Source organism: Chanodichthys erythropterus, chromosome 14 (assembly GCF_024489055.1).
Source record: "Chanodichthys erythropterus isolate Z2021 chromosome 14, ASM2448905v1, whole genome shotgun sequence".
NCBI lineage: Eukaryota > Metazoa > Chordata > Actinopteri > Cypriniformes > Xenocyprididae > Chanodichthys > Chanodichthys erythropterus.
In genome coordinates this window covers 507,179-526,669 of record NC_090234.1, presented here as the reverse complement: position 1 = coordinate 526,669, position 19,491 = coordinate 507,179, and the positions used below count along the sequence as shown (strand labels likewise).

Here is a 19,491-nt window from a genome sequence, read left to right as displayed (position 1 = left end):
TGGCAGAGCAAAGCGGTTGGGCGGCGCTGGCAGGGCAAGGAATTCAGGTGGCGCCCTCAGGGCAAGGAGCCTGGGCGGAGGAAGAGAGACCTCTGGAGTGGTCTCCAGGCCCACAGCGGCCTCTTGAAGGGCGTCTGAGTCTAGAAGAATGGAAGAAGCCTTCCTCCTCCTCCTCTTCCGAAGATGAGGCGATGATTCACCGGTTGGAGCGGGTTCTGGAGCGGACTCAATGGCTGGAACACCCCCTACATCTTTAAGAACCGAAGAGGCGGCCATCTTGCCCGTGGGCACTGGCAAAGCAGCCATCTCATCCATCGCGTCCAGGGCGCTTGAGTGCGTTGCAACCGGCGAGCTTACGTGCGAAGCGTCCGGGGGGCTTGAGAACGAAGCGTCCGGCGGGCTTGAGAGCGAGCGTCCGGCGGGCTTGAGAGCGAAGCGTCCGGCGGGCTTGAGAGCGGGCGTCCGGCGGGCTTGAGAGCGGGCGTCCGGCGGGCTTGAGAGCGAAGCGTCCGGCGGGCTTGAGAGCGAAGCGTCCGGCGGGCTTGAGAGCGAAGCGTCCGGCGGGCTTGAGAGCGAAGCGTCCGGCGGGCTTGAGAGCGAAGCGTCCGGCGGGCTTGAGAGCGAAGCGTCCGGCGGGCTTGAGAGCGCGGCGTCCGGCGGGCTTGAGAGCCGGCGCGTCCGGCGGGCTTGAGAGCGAAGCAGCCGGCGGGCTTGAGAGCGAAGCGTCCGGCGGGCTTGAGAGCGAAGCGTCCGGCGGGCTTGAGAGCGAAGCGTCCGGCGGGCTTGAGAGCGAAGCGTCCGGCGGGCTTGAGAGCGAAGCAGCCGGCGGGCTTGAGAGCGAAGCGTCCGGCGGGCTTGAGAGCGAAGCGTCCGGCGGGCTTGAGAGCGAAGCGTCCGGCGGGCTTGAGAGCGAAGCGGCCACCAGGCTTGAGAGCGAAGCGGCCACCGGGCTTGAGAGCGAAGCGGCCACCGGGCTTGAGAGCGAAGCGGCCACCGGGCTTGAGAGCGAAGCGGCCACCGGGCTTGAGAGCGAAGCGGCCACCGGGCTTGAGAGCGAAGCGGCCACCGTGCTTGAGAGCGAAGCGGCCACCGGGCTTGAGAGCGTAGCGGCCACCGGGCTTGAGAGCGAAGCGGCCGGCTGGCTTGAGTGCGAAGCAGCCACCAGGCTTGAGAGCGAAGTGGTCGGCTGGCTTGAGTGCGAAGCGGCCACCAGGCTTGAGAGCGAAGTGGTCGGCTGGCTTGAGTGCGAAGCGGCCACCAGGCTTGAGAGCGAAGCGGCCGGCAGAGGCTTGGGAATGCCGGCCGCTCGTGCTGAAGTCAGCGGAGGATCAGCCACACTGGAACGTAATCCTCTCCGCTTTCTGACTGATCTAGAGGCGTGACGTTGCTCTTGGAGATCTGTGGTGACGTGACTTGACTCTGGAAAGACGTGACTTTTTGCGGCCGCCATTTTGTGCGTGTTTTCGGGCGTGGCAGCCATTACGCGATTCACCGTGGTGTCGGAATCCTCCGCGACACCCACAGTAAAACGTGAATCACCAGTTAACAGGGCAAAGTCCAGAAGTTCAACGAATGATCCTCGGGGACCGTTGGTGATTAAATAGCCCTTCAGTGGTTCGTTTAACCCATAACAAAAAAAGTCAATGAGGGCACAGTCTGGCAGATCAGATAAGTTAGCTATATCCAAAAAGTTCTGAATATGATCCTCGAGGTTAGAGTTACCTTGGCGAAGGCTGACGAGACACATTGCTGGGTCCATGCTGAAGCTGGTAATGCTCGTAGAAGCTGCTGGATCTTTGTGCGGCGAAGTATTCTGTTATGAAGGGAGGCTCAGGCAGAGGATCCAAATGCAGCGTTTTATTAAAGTTAGAGTGGTCGTAGAGGCAGAGTCAATCAGGAGCAAACAGGAACAGCAAGGGACAGGCAGGGTCGTAGTCAGGGAACAGGCAGTAGATCAAAAGGCAGGCAGATATTGATCACAGTCCAGATAACAATACACAGGTCAAAGGCAGGCGGCAGAGAATCATAAACAGGGAACAAGCAGGATCAGAAATAAGCAGGCAGACAAGATATAAACGCTCGGAATTGCAACAACAGTTAACAATACTTTGCGGTGAGGTGGTGTTTGTGGAAGTCCTTTATAGTCCTGATAATGAGCTGCAGCTGGGTGTGGTGATCAGTGTAGTGTGCTAGGCTGTATGTGGCAACAGGTGATTGGTGTGGAGTGAACATGTGACTGACAGGGAGGATTGTGGGAAGTGTCCGGGAACTGACAGGAGCAGACGGTGATCGTGACAATTAACCACTAATTTGTATTCTATAATATTTTTCCTATATTTTCCTTATGACAATTTAATGATTGGTTCATGTTCTACAAACACTTGTGCATTACGTCATCATGGATTTTATACAACGTAAAAAATAATGATCACAGAATAAGGTCTTTTCTGTTAAAGACACTTGCCTCTTCGTCATGGCAGCGGTTCATGGCCAGGTCAGATACTCTTATAGAAGTAAGAGTTTGTTTGAAAATCATACCACACTGCTCAGACATTCATGTTCAGTTGGATGAAAACTATCACCGATCAACACCAACAGATGCCAGCGGGAAAACACTGATCTGACAAAACCCAATGAACATGTCTGTTGCTGTAGGTCAGGGTCTGTTGGTGTAGTGTGAATTGACCTAAAGAGTTTAAAGACAAATCACATAAAACAGTGAAGTTGCTTCAGAAATTCTGTCCTGTCTTGACCTCAAGTGACGTGTGTGAGCTTCACTGACACAGTTCCAGCTTCTCTCGGTTGTCAATTTACGAAAGTCGCTCTTCATTTGCATAGAGTCAAACTTTCCTCAACTCCTGGACGCACCTCAAAGTCACTATACGGGCATTATACGGTTTAATTAGTTTTAAATACTAAACAGCAGCCTTCAGTTACAGATTCCTCAAGGTCACAACACTTGAACACTAAGCCAACTATCACAAGCTGTATTTACTGACTTAATAATATTGTGAAAGATAGCATAACTTTGTCTAAATTCACTTGACTTGTACTTTCTTGGAACTATATAATTATATTTTTTTATATGAGTATTGTTCTCGGCACAGTTGCCTCTGACTGCTCATTGTAAGAGATTAAAGCGATTCTAGTGATTTAATTCCTTGTTCATCCGGGCCAAATGGCATTGTGTATCATTGAAACAGGCATTTCTGTAAAGCTGATTTAAAGTAATCTGTGTGAATAGTGCTACATTGTGAAATGTGAAAAAAATATAGAAAATATACAATTTTCTAAAAAATAATAAATACATGGTGTTCATTTTTTATTATTTTATTAATTCTTCATTGACATTAAAGACCTGCAGCAACCGTCTTCTTAGAGAGAGGTTCAACTTGAACAAGCTAAATTACTCATAATTTACAGTATAGTGCACACGTGATCTTCAGCACAGTATGAAATGATTGGATGTGTGCTGTGTGAGGTCACTTTTCACCACTAGAGGTCGAAGTTTATCCACACCTACAATCGATGCATCCCTTTAGTGTGAAACAGGTGAACTGTGAATGTGAATGACTCTCTCATAAAACTGCATTTTAAACCCAAAGGAAAGCAATTTTAACACACACACACACAAAAAAGTGGGAAGTGAAAAATGCAGTTAACACTCAAAAGTGTTTGTGGGCATGATGTGTGAAAGGCATGAAAAGTTGTTTCCTTTTACAACATATGAGGGCAGAATTTTCATGTAGAAATTGGAACTTTTTTGGGGGGTTGTGGGTGAAGGTGATACAACATCTATAACATATGAAATTTGACTTTTAAATATTTTATTCTGCAAAAAATATCTTTGGAGATTAGTTTGTCCATAATAACATATAAGTACGCCCCAACATTTAGTACCAGTTATTGTCCTTTTCATTAGAAATAGCTTTTTACTGTGTTTCTTATAATTGTCTTATTTATTTTATTATTAATTATATTTGAATTTGTCTATAAGTGTGGACTGTTCAGTTAATCTTTAAAATACAATATTACTGTTTTAACTGTATATGTGTTATAATTATATAGTATATTGGTAAAATTATACATTTGCAGTGTAAGGAGAGGAAGAGAAAGTATTTTATGTTAAAAAAAAAAATAAATAAATAAAGAATAGAAATAACTATTAGAAATTCACCTTTATTCTCAATTTCATCACAAAAAGACCAAACACATGTATAATACACCTTTTCTCCATTCAACACAGAGTTGTTATATAACAATTTTAGTAGATATTCTTAAACCAAATGACTTTTAGTGGTTTCTGTCATGCACTACATTTTTGCAAATAAAGCATTTCCTCTGTCCCTTCATCGTGAGATCAGTAACATACTTAAGCAAAAAAAAACCACAACCACCACATTGTGATTGTTTAACAGATCTGCTCAGAGCATCTTGACTTCCTGTCTACCATGGAAATGTCTAAATAGATATTGTGTGACTCAGTAACCACAGTGCTCTTGCTAGTGAACTTCATGTTCAGAAACTGTAACGAGAGAAATGGAGAGTAAAAGCCATTGATTTTAATTGTAAATATAGCCTCATCAATATGGTAACAATGAATAAACGTGTTTACAATGCACAGTTCCAGTTTGAACACTATAATATTGTGCAATTACAACCACAAATTATGCAATTACAACTGGAAAATATGCTGTAGGTCTGTTCATATCACATCTTTTGATGTTTACATCAAAGGCTGTGTATCTGAATCTGAAAGGCTGCATAAATTCATATTTTACTCTATTGAAACTAGCAAGGACAGGCTGCACGACATTTTCATCCTAAAATACTTTGACACCCTAAAGTATGAATGCTACACATTTTGGGTATTGTGATTTTGGAAGAAAAAGTTTACTGTTTTTCATTTTGCTTATATTATGTTAAATATAACGGGAAGCTGAAAACTGTCAAGTGTAAATCCTTGTCTATTGCTGAGGGAGATCGGGACTCTTTTGTGGCAGTGTGCGCCGGCGCCCTCACTCTTGCTGGGGATTATGTGCGACACACACACGTTTGCTTCTGTCTCCTCAATTTTTCCTGTTTTAACAGGTATGACTTTCACAACAACAAAACAATATGCACATTAGTCATTTACTTCCTATGTGTATGTTCATGTTGCAAAGATATGCAGTTGTTCCGATTTGTGAAGATATTGAAAATGTGTGGATCGTCCGCCATTTTGTGGAGGCTGTGAAATGCATTTAATTTGATTCATACAGGCTCCAGTTACCAGCTAGGTTATTATGTTCTTTATTTGGTTATTCATATTATATTTGTGTTTGGTTAATTAGAGTTCATTTGTATCATAGCCTAAATATCAATGCAATTCTCCAGACAATGTTTCAAACACATTCTAGTGCAAATGAATGTAATGCAGTTCTATTTCCTACTAAATTAATGTTAATGTGACATGATTGCAGATCTGATTATAAAATCAGTAAATAGAAGGTAAAATTGTATGGTTTACATATATTTATCAGGTTCTTAGGCCTTGATTTTATATAAATTGTCTGAGTAGATTTAAAGAAGTGAAAAAACTCAAATGTATGTTTTTCTTTTGTGGGGAAAAAATGTAAAGGTGAAATGTGCATTGTTTTGATAATATAGAGAAAGAAAATGACATTGTGCATTAATAAGAAAAAAAAAAGAAATATACTTTATTGATAAAGCTTCATTGGATTACAATGTGAAAAAAGTAATTGAATAAACAAAGGCTGGGGATTACGTGCAACACACACACACACACACACACACCTGTCCCCTCAATTTTTCCTACTTTAACAGGGACTTTCTAATCTGCCAACATGGCCTTCTGCACGGGGCCTGTAACAATACTATGAACAAAACTAAACAAGGTCAAATACAATATAACCTAGACTTCAAAAGATATGTGTGCAAAAGAGATTAAACATGGTTTGTGCTGACAACAATGAATTGAAAGTTGTTAAGAGAATGAATCTAAAATCTAAACTCGAGACATTTAGAAATCAAACACTCGAACTGAGACAAGCCTGTCAAGTCCATCATGGCTATATAAACAAATTATCATCAATAAATTATTTTTTATAAGAATACATTTCGATACATTCTTATTTACTTTAGCATGATTTTGATTCAGTAGTAGCTACGGGTCTGAACAACTGGTTTAATATCATGTAGGCTATGTATTGCACGTATAAAATTTTGCCTATTGAATTATTGTAATATTAAATATATAATACAAATGAGACAGTCTGGTTATTATCCTGAAGTAAATAACCTTTGTAGCTGAGTTAAAATAGATAACCCTCAGTAACAATACTTTGTATGTCACAGGCCCGTATGATTAATACTGTAACTGTCGTAGATATGGAAGCTTGTTTCCGCCATGGAATAAAAAAAATAAGGTAATTGTGACATTTTATCTCACAATTCTGATTCTTTTTCTTGGAATTGTGAATTATAAAGCCAAAACTGCATGAGAAAAAGTCAGAATTGTGAGATAAAAAGTCACAATTACCTTTTTTATTTTTTTATTTAGTGGCAGAAACAGAAGCTTCCATAGGAAGACAGGTTAGGATTCGAAATGATCCCCTGCAGCAAGAGTCACCTCCGGCAGAGGGGTGAGAGGGTTGTTTTCGGCCCACAGACAGGCTTTCTTTTTCTTCAGATCAGAATTCCTCTTGTGCTCCCTTTTCAACAAAAATATTATGACCAATACCAGAAAACAAATCAGAGGAATAGTGATTCCCAGTGTTGCTCCTAACGGGTCTGACGATTTTTCAGGATCACCTGAGAAAACAGATCAAATGTTAGATTGTTGTTTTGGATATACATTAGATTTATGGTTGAATTGGCTTTTTTTTCTTTTTTCTTTTTTTTTTAAATAGGGTTAGGGTTGTCATGATGTCATTTCCTGCAGCTCCAGAGTTCAAGTTTTGGTTCAAAATGTGTGTGTGCCCATAATGTGTGTCCTTCCGGGGGATCTGATGTGATGAATAGGAATGCTAACGAATAGCTTTCTCCATGTATATAAGATGTCCTTGGAGTTGCTGACTTTGCATTTAAAGTTGGTAAGGGTTTGTGTCGTTGAGGTAACCATGATTTTGCCAAGATGTGATCCAGCATCAACAACTTTGTTGTCCCTGGATCAACATAACTGACAGAAACAGTCCAAAACTGAATCCAAACCCTAGCCACAAGCTACCTCAAAAATCACTGACATAAGTCCATAAACCTAACCCTAAAATCTGACTGGTTTATAGAAATGTTATTGCAAGAAAGAGAAGGATGTTCATCCAGATCCTACTGAGATCATGGTTATTGTATGGTTGAAGAGATGTGGACAGAATAGTGACTAAAGTCTAGTGGAAATGATCAAAATGGCTCAATCACTTACAGTAGGGGTTCCCAAACGTTTTTTTTTTTTTCAGCCAAACCCCTTAGATGTAAAATATTTACACATAGTAAATGTACATTTATTTGTACTTTAGTTAAAATTTCAATAATCAAATGACACATTCACAGTTCTATAATGACAGTTAATGGGCATTTGACATGCAGGTAAACTGAATATTTAAAAGTCTTTTATTTTTGTTTTATTTTAACATTATGTATGTCTAGGGCAGAATGAATTGGCCAAAATAATTACATTGCAATTATTTTGTGAAATATCACAATTTAAACTGATATGACATTTTATCTCATATGCCATGGCGGATTCGCTGTATAAATTTGCAAGCGGAAAGACTGAACGTTTCTCCAGAGAGAAAATGGATCTGCTAAATAGCTGAAACTTCAAAGACACATTCTGGGGACACCTTAGACTTATATTACATCTTGTGAAAAGGTGTTCTAGGGCACCTTTAAATTGCAGCCTTTGATTTCTTAATCACACTATAGCTATATCCCAATTCCAGCTGTAATATGATTAATCGTGCTGCCCCATTTATTTATTTTAATTTTACATTCAATTTAAATATTACCTTTCCATCAACCCACAAAATCAGAAGTTCCCTTGCAAACTCCCAATTGGGAAACCCAAAGCATCTTTAAAGTACCTTTTGTATAAAAACATGTTAGTTTCTAGATAGTTACCTTCAGTGTGAACATGGACAGACAGCTCTCCTGATTTATCCGAAGCAAATTTCTTCCAGTTGTCAGCAGTTGGAAGCCACTCCTCTACCTGACAGTAGTATTGCCCCACATCAGTGGGGTTGATCTGTGGCACAGTCAGCTTGTAGTGTGTGGCAAGTGGTCGTCCAAACACCAGATATTTATCGTTAATTGCGCTGTGTAGGGTCCCGTCACGCTTGGCAGTGAATATAGCGAGTGGTCCTTCCTCCTGAACCTTGAACCAGGTGACCTCAAAGGCAGAATTATCACTGGACTGTGAGTCAATGACACAGTCAACGGTGAACCCGGCCTGAAGATTGGTAATGTTGAGCATTTTGTTCTCCTTCATAACACTCAGTTTACTTTCTGTTTAAATGAAACACAACATCACAGATCTAAAAAGAATCAAACTGAAAACACACCTTTAAAGAAGGTCAAGTGTTGTAAGTTATTGAGTTATTCATTTTTTTAAGTTGTTAATAAGACTGTACTAAGAGATGAAAAGTGAATAAGATGTAAATGGATGTATTACCAATACTGCGAACGTTGACGACAGTTAATCCGGATTGGGCTTGTGTCGTTGGTTTCCACTTGCCCTCACAATCGAGCTGGTACTGATCAACTCTGCACTGGTAGCTTCCACTATCATCTGCATCTGAGTTTAACACAACCAGATTGAAAATACTCGAAGTAGGTCTAGAGAAGCGTAACCTGTCCTTGTTCTCTGTAAGGTACTGTAGATGACCATTATAAGAGTACAACAATAAAGATGTCCCGCTAGAAGTTTTCAGGCTATTAAACACCCATCTGAGAGCGTAGTGACGTGTAGGATCCTCTTTTTCTACATTCAAGGAGCATTCAAGTTCAAACTGCTCTCCTTCTTTGATGTCAAGAGACTTGTGAGTACTGTCCACGGTAAAGCTGTCCTGTTCTAGGCTTTCCTCGTTCTCCACATGGACAGATAGCTCTCCAGACTTGTCTTCACCTATTCTTCTCCACTTGTTTGCAGCTGTTTGAATCCATTCAGCAACCTGACAATAGTAAAGGCCAGTATCAGTGGGGTTGATGTTTGGCACAGTCAGCTTGTAGTGCATGGCCTTTGGGCGTCTAAACACCAGATCTTTATCCCCAATTGCACTGTGTAAGGTTCCGTCACGGCTGGCATTGAAGATGATAATCGGTAGTTCGTTTCTCTGACCCCTGGACCAAGTCACCTCAAACACAGACTTGTCACTGGACCGCGAGTCAATAACACAGTCAATGGTGACCCCCTCTTGCACATTGGTGATGTTGAGGCTTTGGTCCTCCTTGTGCACGTGCAGTTTGTTCTCTGATTTAATACAAAATAATCGGCATAAATGATCTTCTAAATCAATTTTATGATTTCTTAACTCTAAATTGAAACATAGAGTACTCACCTATTAGCTGAACACTAACATTGGTATAACCTGACTTGTCGCTTGCCTTAGGTGTCCAATGACCTTTACAGTCCAGCTGGTGTGGTTGAACTTGACAGTAGTAGCGCCCCCTGTCTTCCTGGATGGCTCTATGGATAGCCAGATGAAAAACACCCACTTTTGGGCTGGAGAAGTGGAGACGTCCCTCAAGCTCTGAGTTATAGCTGTTGAACATCAGACGGCCATCATAACTATAGGTCAGAAGTGTCACACTGGAGGACTGATCTCGGTTAAACATCCAGGTAAGGGAGTAGCGAAGTGCAGAATCAGACCCAATACCATCCACTGAACAACTCAACATCAGCTGCTCTCCCTCTTTAACATTCAGCTGACTGTTAGCTTTATTCATTCTGAAATCACTGGCTGAAACATAAAATACATCAATAAGTGGGTTATAATGAATTTTTGTTTTGGTCTGAATTTCTTAATTTATTCAAAAATATATCATTTACATAATTCCATGCATGCAATGATTTTAATAAATCTATTCTATGATGTCTAAATTCCTGAATTAAGTCATTTTGATGTTTTTGGTGGCATTAAGTTAAAAATGTGATAACTGAATCCAAAACACTTTCATGGCAATTCCTAACTTCTAAAGTTGTTTAGCTATATCCAAATAGTAACGGTCTGAAATTCGCATACGAACCTTTCGCACATTAAAAAATAAATTCGACCTCATGTTATGTCAATCACGTTTACACACTGCCTCCGAAACTTTCATCCGTCATAAAAATATTTGGATAAGGTTCGATTTTCTGCATTTTTTGCATTCGTGGCACACATTTTGAGCGACGTTTTGACAATTCAGAGCCACCGTACGTGAACGCAAAAATCCAGAATGCCATCTGACAAGTTGATCCGCGTCGTCTACAGCACAAAACAGCTGCAATTAATGACAAACAAAGTGCAGAATAAAAAGACTTAATTTAGTTTTTTTTGTTTTCTTTTTGCAACAGATTCATTAATACGCATCGGACTCAGTGTGCAAGGTCTCTGTGCATGACGAATTTTAAGGATCCTGTTGATTAAGAAAAGAACTGCTTTTCAACAAGGGGATTTGCTTGTTATGAATGTACAGAAATTGATTAGACAAGAAATTAAGAGAGCAAAAAGAAGTTATAAGGAAAAAGTGGAGACTAAATTAAGAACAAATTTTATGGGCTCAGTATGGGATAGTCTTAAATTAATGACAGGCCTACATGATGGATGTAGAAAACGAGTGAAAGTAACCGCTTATGAGTTAGATAGTGCCCTCCTGAGGATTTTAATACGTTTTATGCTAGATTTGAAGAGCAGAATAAATCGTGGTGTGTGGTGGGTGTTCTGGCGCAATATGGCTGCCGTCGCATCATCCAGGTGGATGCTGCACATTGGTGGTGGTTGAGGAGATTCCCCCTTCCGTATGTAAAAAGCGCTTTGAGTACCCAGAAAAATGCTATATAAATGTAAGGAATTATTATTATTATTATTATTATTATTATATAATGGTAGCATAAGGAAAGAAGAGATTAATAACTCTCAAGAAGGAAGTTTATCTGTCTCTTTTAATGTGGAAAGTGTAGTCAAACGTTTTAAACAATGTAAATTTAAAATTAGTCCTGGTCCAGATGGAATAAGTTGTAGGGTGCTGTAACAATGTGCAGTGGAACTGGCAGGGGCGTAGTTTGCAGGGGGATGGGGGGGTGTAACCCCCCCAATATTCAAATCCATCAGTTACAACCCCCAATACAATACAACCATACCAACGTTCAACCCCCCAAAGTTGAAACAAAATCTACGCCCTTGGGAACTGGGTCCAATTTTTACTTGGTCTTTTGATTGGTTCAGTATGTACCAAAACTTTGGAAACAGTCTATTATTATTCCAGTAGCAAAAAATAATTGTCCTAAGGTATGACAGATTATAGACCAGTCTCCTTGACCTCACTTGTAATGAAGGTATTTGAGAAAACTGTAAAAGGGGTATTATTGGAAAAAGCTAAACCATTTCTTGACCTGATGTGATTTGCCTACAGGGCAGGGAGAAGCGTTCAGGATGCGACACTGACCTTACTGGACATGTTGTATAAACTTCTGGAATGTATTAGTAATCATGCAAGGCTTTTATTTGTAGATTTTTCTTCTGCATTTAACATGATCCAATCAAGCTTGTTGGTTCACAAGCTTTGGTGTGGATGCAAGAATGGCTGCTTGGTTACTAGATTTCCTTACAAATAGGTCTCAGAGAATAAGGGTTAATAGCATTCTGTCATGCCTATAAGTATTTTGCAAATTGGTTTTGAGAGTCCCATGTACTATTGTCGATAATTATTTGATTGAATTGGTCGAAAGTTATAAGTACCTAGGCACTATTATCAATAATAAATTAAATTTTGCATCAAATACTGTAAGATGAGCCAACAGAGACTCTATTGTCTGTGTAAATTAGCCAAATTTAATATTGGCAGGACATTGATGACTGCTCTTTATAAGGCATATATTGAATCGATTTGAACAGTTTAATTGATTTGAATTTTAAAGGTCAAACAAAAGAATGCACTATCAAAGGTCATAAATAACTGCAGTAAAGTATTGGGTGCGCCTGGGTTATCAGATTTGTTTGATATTCAGGTGAAGAAAGCGCATCACCTCATATTTGACACATCTCACCCTCCATATGATGCATTTCAGTCCCTCCCCACAGTATCATGTATAGGGTTAGTCCTTAAGCTAAGACACACAAATTTAAATTTTCATTGTACCATGTGCTATTAATTTGCTTAATTCAAATAGGAAGAGGCAGTTTTTATTCTTTATGTGCTATTAATGTTGTGTATTTGTCTTTCTTGTATGTGGTGTAAAAAATCTATCATGCTGCAGAACAAATTGCCCCTAAGGGCAATGGGGGCCAAGTGGAGTTGTCTTCCTGTGAAGAATATTGCAGTTCAGTGAAAAAAGCCATTGCAATGAAGTAAATGTGTGTTTTATTACCTTTCTCTCTGACAACAAGCTCTGTGGTATCAGACTGTTTCTTTAGGGAATACCAGTCACCAAGAGGATCCTGAAGCCACTCGTCCACCTCACAACGATACGGTCCACTGTCAGATGTTCTGACCTGACGGACAGTCAACTGGAAGGTCTGCTTCTGTCTTACTTCCATGCGGATTCTCTGGTCCTTCTCTGGTCCAGCTGCGGGGCCAAACTTGACAACAGCATCTAGGTCCATAGTTAAGAGCATCTGGGACCCAATCATCCATGTTATCATGAAACGAGATGTATCTGTGGTTGTCGTCAGGACTGAGCATTCAATCACAGCATCAGTGTTGGCGGTGGTTTCCAGACGAGGCTTGAGTTTGGACAGGCTCAACTTGCTCTCTGTTGGTAAACATTACAAAGTGAGGAGAAGAGAGAAAAACCAAGATTTTCAACAAACTGCTGAATCTACAGTTATCTGAATGCTTTCTAAAGCACAGTGGGGTGTGATATTTTGCACCTCTGAGAAAGGACATATACAAATGTTCTGTAATTTAATTTACATGCTTGAAACACACACACACAATGTTGGCATATGGTCACATGTGTTTGTTCTGCCTGAGCCATGGTTAAGTTTCCAGTTCTCCTTTCTCAGTTGATATCTCTTATGTTTAGCTTGTCTTTTTCACCGTAAAAGCTTTATGTCCTGAAGTGTCAACATAAAATACAGTTTAAAAAAAACATATATATGTCTTATCCAGTCCCAGGTTCAAGAAGCTGACCTCTGGAAAATGTGTTGTACACAAGCTAAATTTTAGGTTGCACTGCTCAGGAACAGCATTACACATAAATCTTTACTATTTCCTAATTTCATCCATTTCTGGAAAGCCAAACAAGGGAGTTTAGCTTTCGCATGGAAACATACAGCGTCTCCAAGACATGGTGACAACACTACAATTCACTGAAGCCTCATCTTCATTTTTTTTGTGTATGCCTTAGGGTGGGTATTTTGCTAATATTTCACATTGTGACATAGCAGTGTTTCTCTTTTAGAAAAGATTCCTCTGTGGGAGACTATGGGCTGTGTAAATTTGCAGATCTTTTTGAAAATTGCTAATTTTACATGCTCTTACATGTGTATATACATATAGATATATATGCACAGATACATTACACAAGGAAAAGGAAAACATTAAAAAGAATCATGACACCTATTTAAAACTATGAAATAACACCAATGGACGTATGGGAATTATGTAATGACCAAAAATGTTAAACATTTCAGCCCCTCTTTATATTAGGTTTGTTTAACTACTGTGCAATTAAAATATAAAATTAAGCCTTTGACATAATGTGTGCATCCAGCTTGTCCTACGAACTCCACAGTGCACTGCTTCATCTCCTTCCTGACCATTAAACCATAGTGGTTTCATTTGCCTGTTCGGTGTAGACTTTACATGCATCTAACCCTACCCTAAATTAATTGTAAGTAAATGTTGTCAATTATTATTACTAAGTGTATATTTGCATTACAAAACATCATGTGACCAGGTTGGGATATAGGTAGAGTTAGAAGAAGGGGTATGTTTAACAGTAGTTTAATGGTTATTGTACGGTCAACAGTGTGATTACATGTGAATTTATGTGCAGATACTTAGAATATAAGTACAATATAACAACTTGTATGCACGTATTTTTATGTATGTACATAGTAGTTATTGACACCTAATGTAATATGAGTCTAAACTCTTATATTTGAGCTTCTTAAGGCTAGTTTCAACTGAGCGGTACGATTCAGTTCAATTATTTTCATTTCCATTGTCAGAAATTGTGAATGGTACTAAAATACTGAACTGTGTGCTACAAGGGGAATGACAACACAATACCATTGCAACACAATGTGTATTTTTCTGCTGTTTTCCTTGCAGCCTTCAGAGCTGCTATATGCCCTCCATTGTTGTTTACCATCACTTTATCTTAACACAAGAATGACGTCCATCACTACATTCAAGCATACACCATGCCTATCAAGTAAAGGTACTGTTGCTGATTGAAATGCAAGCCGGATCAGGGATTACCGTCCCGTATCATTCTGAACTGAACTGAACTGAACTGATCCGTACTGCTCAGTGAAAACAAGCCATTAGATTCCTGCTCTGTTCACTCTGGACATTCATTCAACCAACTTTATGGAATTCATCCTGGGAATCTTTTAAGCTGTGTTGAAGAAGTTTGCTGCACATCATAAAAATAGAAAGAAATTCATATGAAGGAACAATTTATATTTGTAAGCATTTGGGAATAGGCCTTAAAGGGTTAGTTCACCCCAAAATTAAAATTCTGTCATTAATTGACTTTCATTCATTTTCAGAAAACAAGTGAAGATCTTTTTGGTGACAGAATACTGTCAGATTTCCTTCCATAGTCTGCCTTTGTAACCACTTTGATGCTTCAAGAACGTGTGTGCAGCGCGTTTGAGCTTCCGGAAGTGGTTTGTTCTAGTGCATTATTCAGGTTAGGGTGAGCTTCTGCTTACGTTCACTGAACAATTTACATGTGTGTAAAAGCCTAAATTAAATCTGTTCATCAAAACGGCTCGATTCATATGGATTAGTTTTCTAGTTTATGAGAGTATAAAGATTAATGTATATTCAAAAGTTTGATGAGGAATTAATTATTTTTAATAAACAGCTGTATTTACCAGGTTTTCGTACAGTCACAGCCAATGGGTTGGAGTTCTTCATGGCTTTCTGTACATCCTTTTGATAGGCATCAACTTGGCACTGGTACTGTCCTTCTTGTTGCTTGCTGGCTCGTGGCACTATGAGCAAAAAAACTGTTGCTGACGGCTGTATCTGAACGGATAGCTGATAGTTTCTCTGATCTGCTCCCCAGGAGATTTCTCCAGTGTGGCTTATGGATAAAATATTCCTCTGTACAGTTGAATTGGGGGCTGAAACATCCAGCGTACACCCAAAGACACTTTAGGCCCTTTGACTGTACATAGTAATTCTACTGAAGAATTTATATTAACATTTGTTGTCCGACTTTTCAAGGTCACCGTCATTTGAGATTCTGAAAAGAAACATCTACAGTGATTATTCATACTCTGGTATCAGTATCATGCAGTAGAAATATAAGTAATGACAAAGAATTGATGTCAGCATATCTAAACAGTTTCCCTGATCCTGGGAATAATGTGTGAATATATAGCAGTCTTACCAACAGAATTAACTGAAATGGCTTTTTGCTGAGACTGGGTGTTGGCTTTCGTCATCTCGCCATTGCTCTGTACGGTCCATTCAGACACAACGCACCTGTATTCGCCACTGTCAGATGTCGTAGATGCACCAATCTCCAGGGTAAAGTTTCCAGCTGGAGAATGGAGTGTTTGAACATGTCTGCTCTGATACCTTGTCCCAATATCTTTCATCACTCCCTCATGGGTCAGACTAATGACATCACTGAAGGAATCCCCTGAGTCTTTCTTGTGTTGCCATGACACTGATAAAGGACCTTTGAATCCCGACACCGAGCAGGTGACCTGTAGTGTATCTCCCTCAGTCACCGCATCCTTCATCACCATGACCACCGTCAGATCACTCTCTGACCAGACAGGCAAATAAACAGGCAGTGTCAATAACATATTGTTTTTATTTTTACCTGTGTGTTTTCATATTTTTTATAAATAAAATTAGGGTGAATTCAGGTTGATTGGGACACTTTTCCCCAGTCATTTCAATGGCAAAAAGTGTCCCAGTCACACTGAATTCACCATATATATATATATCCCCTTTACAAAATGAAAATGTAAATTTTTTTATCTTGGCAATGACCAGAACACCTCAGCAACTGCACAGCAACACAATAAAGTCCACTTGACTGTAGAGGAGAAATACTGTAGCATTATTTACCTTTGGCCGTGATGCTCACAGTCTCTGGACCGGACAGTTGTTTTTGTATTTTTCTGAAGGTGCCATCATCATTCATGTTCTCCTGCCACACTTCACACTGGTATTGGCCCTGGTCTTCAGTCGTAGCCGAACGGATGGTCAGCAGGTAGTCCGTGTGACTGATTTTCACTGCTCTCATCTCCGCTGCATTCTCTCTCTCTTTGTAACTGTCAAACACAGTGAGCATCCCAGAAGATCCGATCTGAGCCACGTTCTTCTGGTTCTTCAGCCAAGTCACCGAAAATAAATGACCAGGAAGATGCTGTGCCTTCACACTGCATTGGATATCCAGTGCATCTCCCACCAGTAGTGGCCCCTTCAAGGCCTTCATATAGACAGTGAACGAACCTACATCAGGGGCCACTTCTGAAACACAAGAAATAGCATGAGATGAACAAGGTTCTCTTACACAATATCCTGTTTTATGACTGCAGTCGTACCCACACAGTCATTGCACCAGATATAACTTATATACTTAATATCAGTGCTCCTGAACTGACAGTAGGTCACAGGTCTGTTCTATCTTCTGCTGTTCATGTCAAAAATTCTGCATCCAAACAAATTCTACAGTATAATGGCATAAATCTGTCATTTGGTAGAAGCTAGACCTGCTGTGTGACATGCCATTATCCTATATTAGAAAAATGTGTAGATAAATGTGAATAAAAATGTATTTTAATCAACATTTTAAGGGCATTTTTTGTTACTTTTGTCCTCTAAACTCTGTTGAATCTCTAGGTATAACATCTGGGTCCTGAAGCAAAACCATTTGTGAACCTCTTGTTTTACAAAATATAAATCTCACCAATTTGTTTGACCTCCACGTTACATGCTGAGCTGGTTTTGTGGGCGATCTGTGTCCAGGAACGGTCTGGGTCTTGGATCCACTCAATGGCTTTGCAGTAGAACTTCCCCTGGTCTGACTCCTGCAGTTGAGACATCTTCAGTCTGTAGGTTGTGTCCTCCACCTTATCCATGCTGATAACACCTGCATGGTAGCGATCCTCAAATCCAGCTCCTGTCTTTACAGTCAGGTCTTTGTTCAGAGTGATGATTGGTCGGGGGTTCTCATCCTCTTCACTGTGGACAAACCATGTGACCGACAGATGGGTGTGCTGATAAGTTTGGCTGGAGACCTGACACTCAAGCTGAAGAGGATCACCTTCAGACAAGCTCTGGGAGGGAGAGCCAGAGTATGATGCCACCAGGGTGTCCTTAATCACTGTGGATTTTTGCATTGAAAACATTAGTAATAACGAGTGGTTGACCAATATGTGTTTTTCAATGCCAATAACAATATCTATTGAGTAACTGATGGCTGATATAATAGTGATTCAAAGAAATATGTGTACAACTTCAGCTTATAGCTGATCATCTATTGGAACAAATGGAAATGTCAATGGATTCTAAGAGATGGATTTTTTGTAGTTATAGGTCTGCCAATGAAATGTCAATAACCTCAAAATGGACAAATCATCTGATAATCACCAAATCAATCCAGATAAATATCTTACCGTTAAGTGTTGTTCCTGCTTCATAACTTCCTAAATATTCACCATCTGTGTTTGGGGTGTGACAGAATAATTCACCCGCATCTTCTTCCAGCAATTTTTTGATCCTCAAGAGAACTGAAGATCCTGACAACCTCTCAATCTCAATATCTTTTCCCCTTACCCTACTGGAGAACATTGCGTAGGCAAAGTTTTCCTTTTCAGTACTGATCATATTTATTTCCACGTTTGATTTCTTGACCATAAATTCAAAATTCTGTGAAGATGGGCCTTTAAACCCACTAACATTACAGGATATGGAGATAGGATATCCTTGCACTCGATACAGAGGACCTTCCTGGATCTGGACCTGACGCTGACCATGGCACAGATCTGTGTGAAGAGTGACATTAGACAGGCAAATCTTAAATATTTCACCCAAAAATTGCATTTTGTCATCATTTACTCTCCCCTGTGTTTCAAACATGTAAGATTCTCTTTAAATGTGATTTTTTTTCTTCATTCACACTGCTTTTTTTTCCATACAACAAAGTGAATAGGGATGTCAAGCTCCAAAAATGACAAAAAAAGCAACATAAAATGATCCTAAATGTGATCAGTATGACTTCTGCCCTATATGTTCTATGTTCCCAGTCTACTGAACCCATATGATTGATCTATTTGACAATATTAAGCAGAGTGATTTTATTTTAGCAATAGCACAAAACTATTGTGTATATTCAGAAGAGTTTGAATATATAGAGTATCAACCACTTCTGTTTAAAAACATGTACACAATAAGTGCATTGTATCAAATGATTCATTTAAATGTTAATATGAAGTAGTCAAAGACACAGTGTCCAAGAGGGACAAAATTATAAATTCAGTCTTACCCCCCTGCAGGAGTCCTGTGAGACACAGCAACAGCAGCAGGTGCCACAGTCTGCACCAGAAGTCCTCCATCCCTAATCTGATCGATCCTTTCGCTTTCTCTCTCATCTCCTCCTCAGTACAAGTTAATCCAGATTTCAGCAAGAGCACCTAAGTTCTCTGACGCAAGTGACTGTGACACATCAGACAAAAAGGAGGAAACAAATGTACTGAATATTGGTTTCCTGTTGTCTCGCGCCGCTCTTCACACTTGCTTCATTTCCCTCGCGTTTTTCGTCATCACATCTGTGAACAGCGCATTGTAACAGACCAGCAATCTTTATGGAGCATTGATATTATACACTGACTGAAAATCCATGTAAAAACATGTTTTGTTTTAGTTTTTATTATTCCCTGTCACTGTTTTCCTGAGTTCTTGTTGCTAGTGTGTCTCCATGGTTTCTGATTGAGTTACGCACCTGTTTTTGTTCCGTTGATTATCCCTGTGGGTATTTAAACCCTCAGTTCTTTCTGTTCATTGTTCGTGTCATCTATAGTTTAAGAGGTTTGCTACACTGCCCTCCAAAAATTTGGAAATGCCCTAGAAAGTGGGGTTTTGGACAATATTGGC

General features: G+C 40.0%; 1 pseudogene; it reads right to left on the bottom strand.

The window, feature by feature from the left end:
- Positions 1 to 4,180: 4,180 nt before the first annotated feature.
- Positions 4,181 to 18,977, bottom strand: LOC137036270 (immunoglobulin superfamily member 2-like; annotated as a pseudogene).
- Between the last annotated feature and the right edge of the window lie 514 nt (positions 18,978 to 19,491).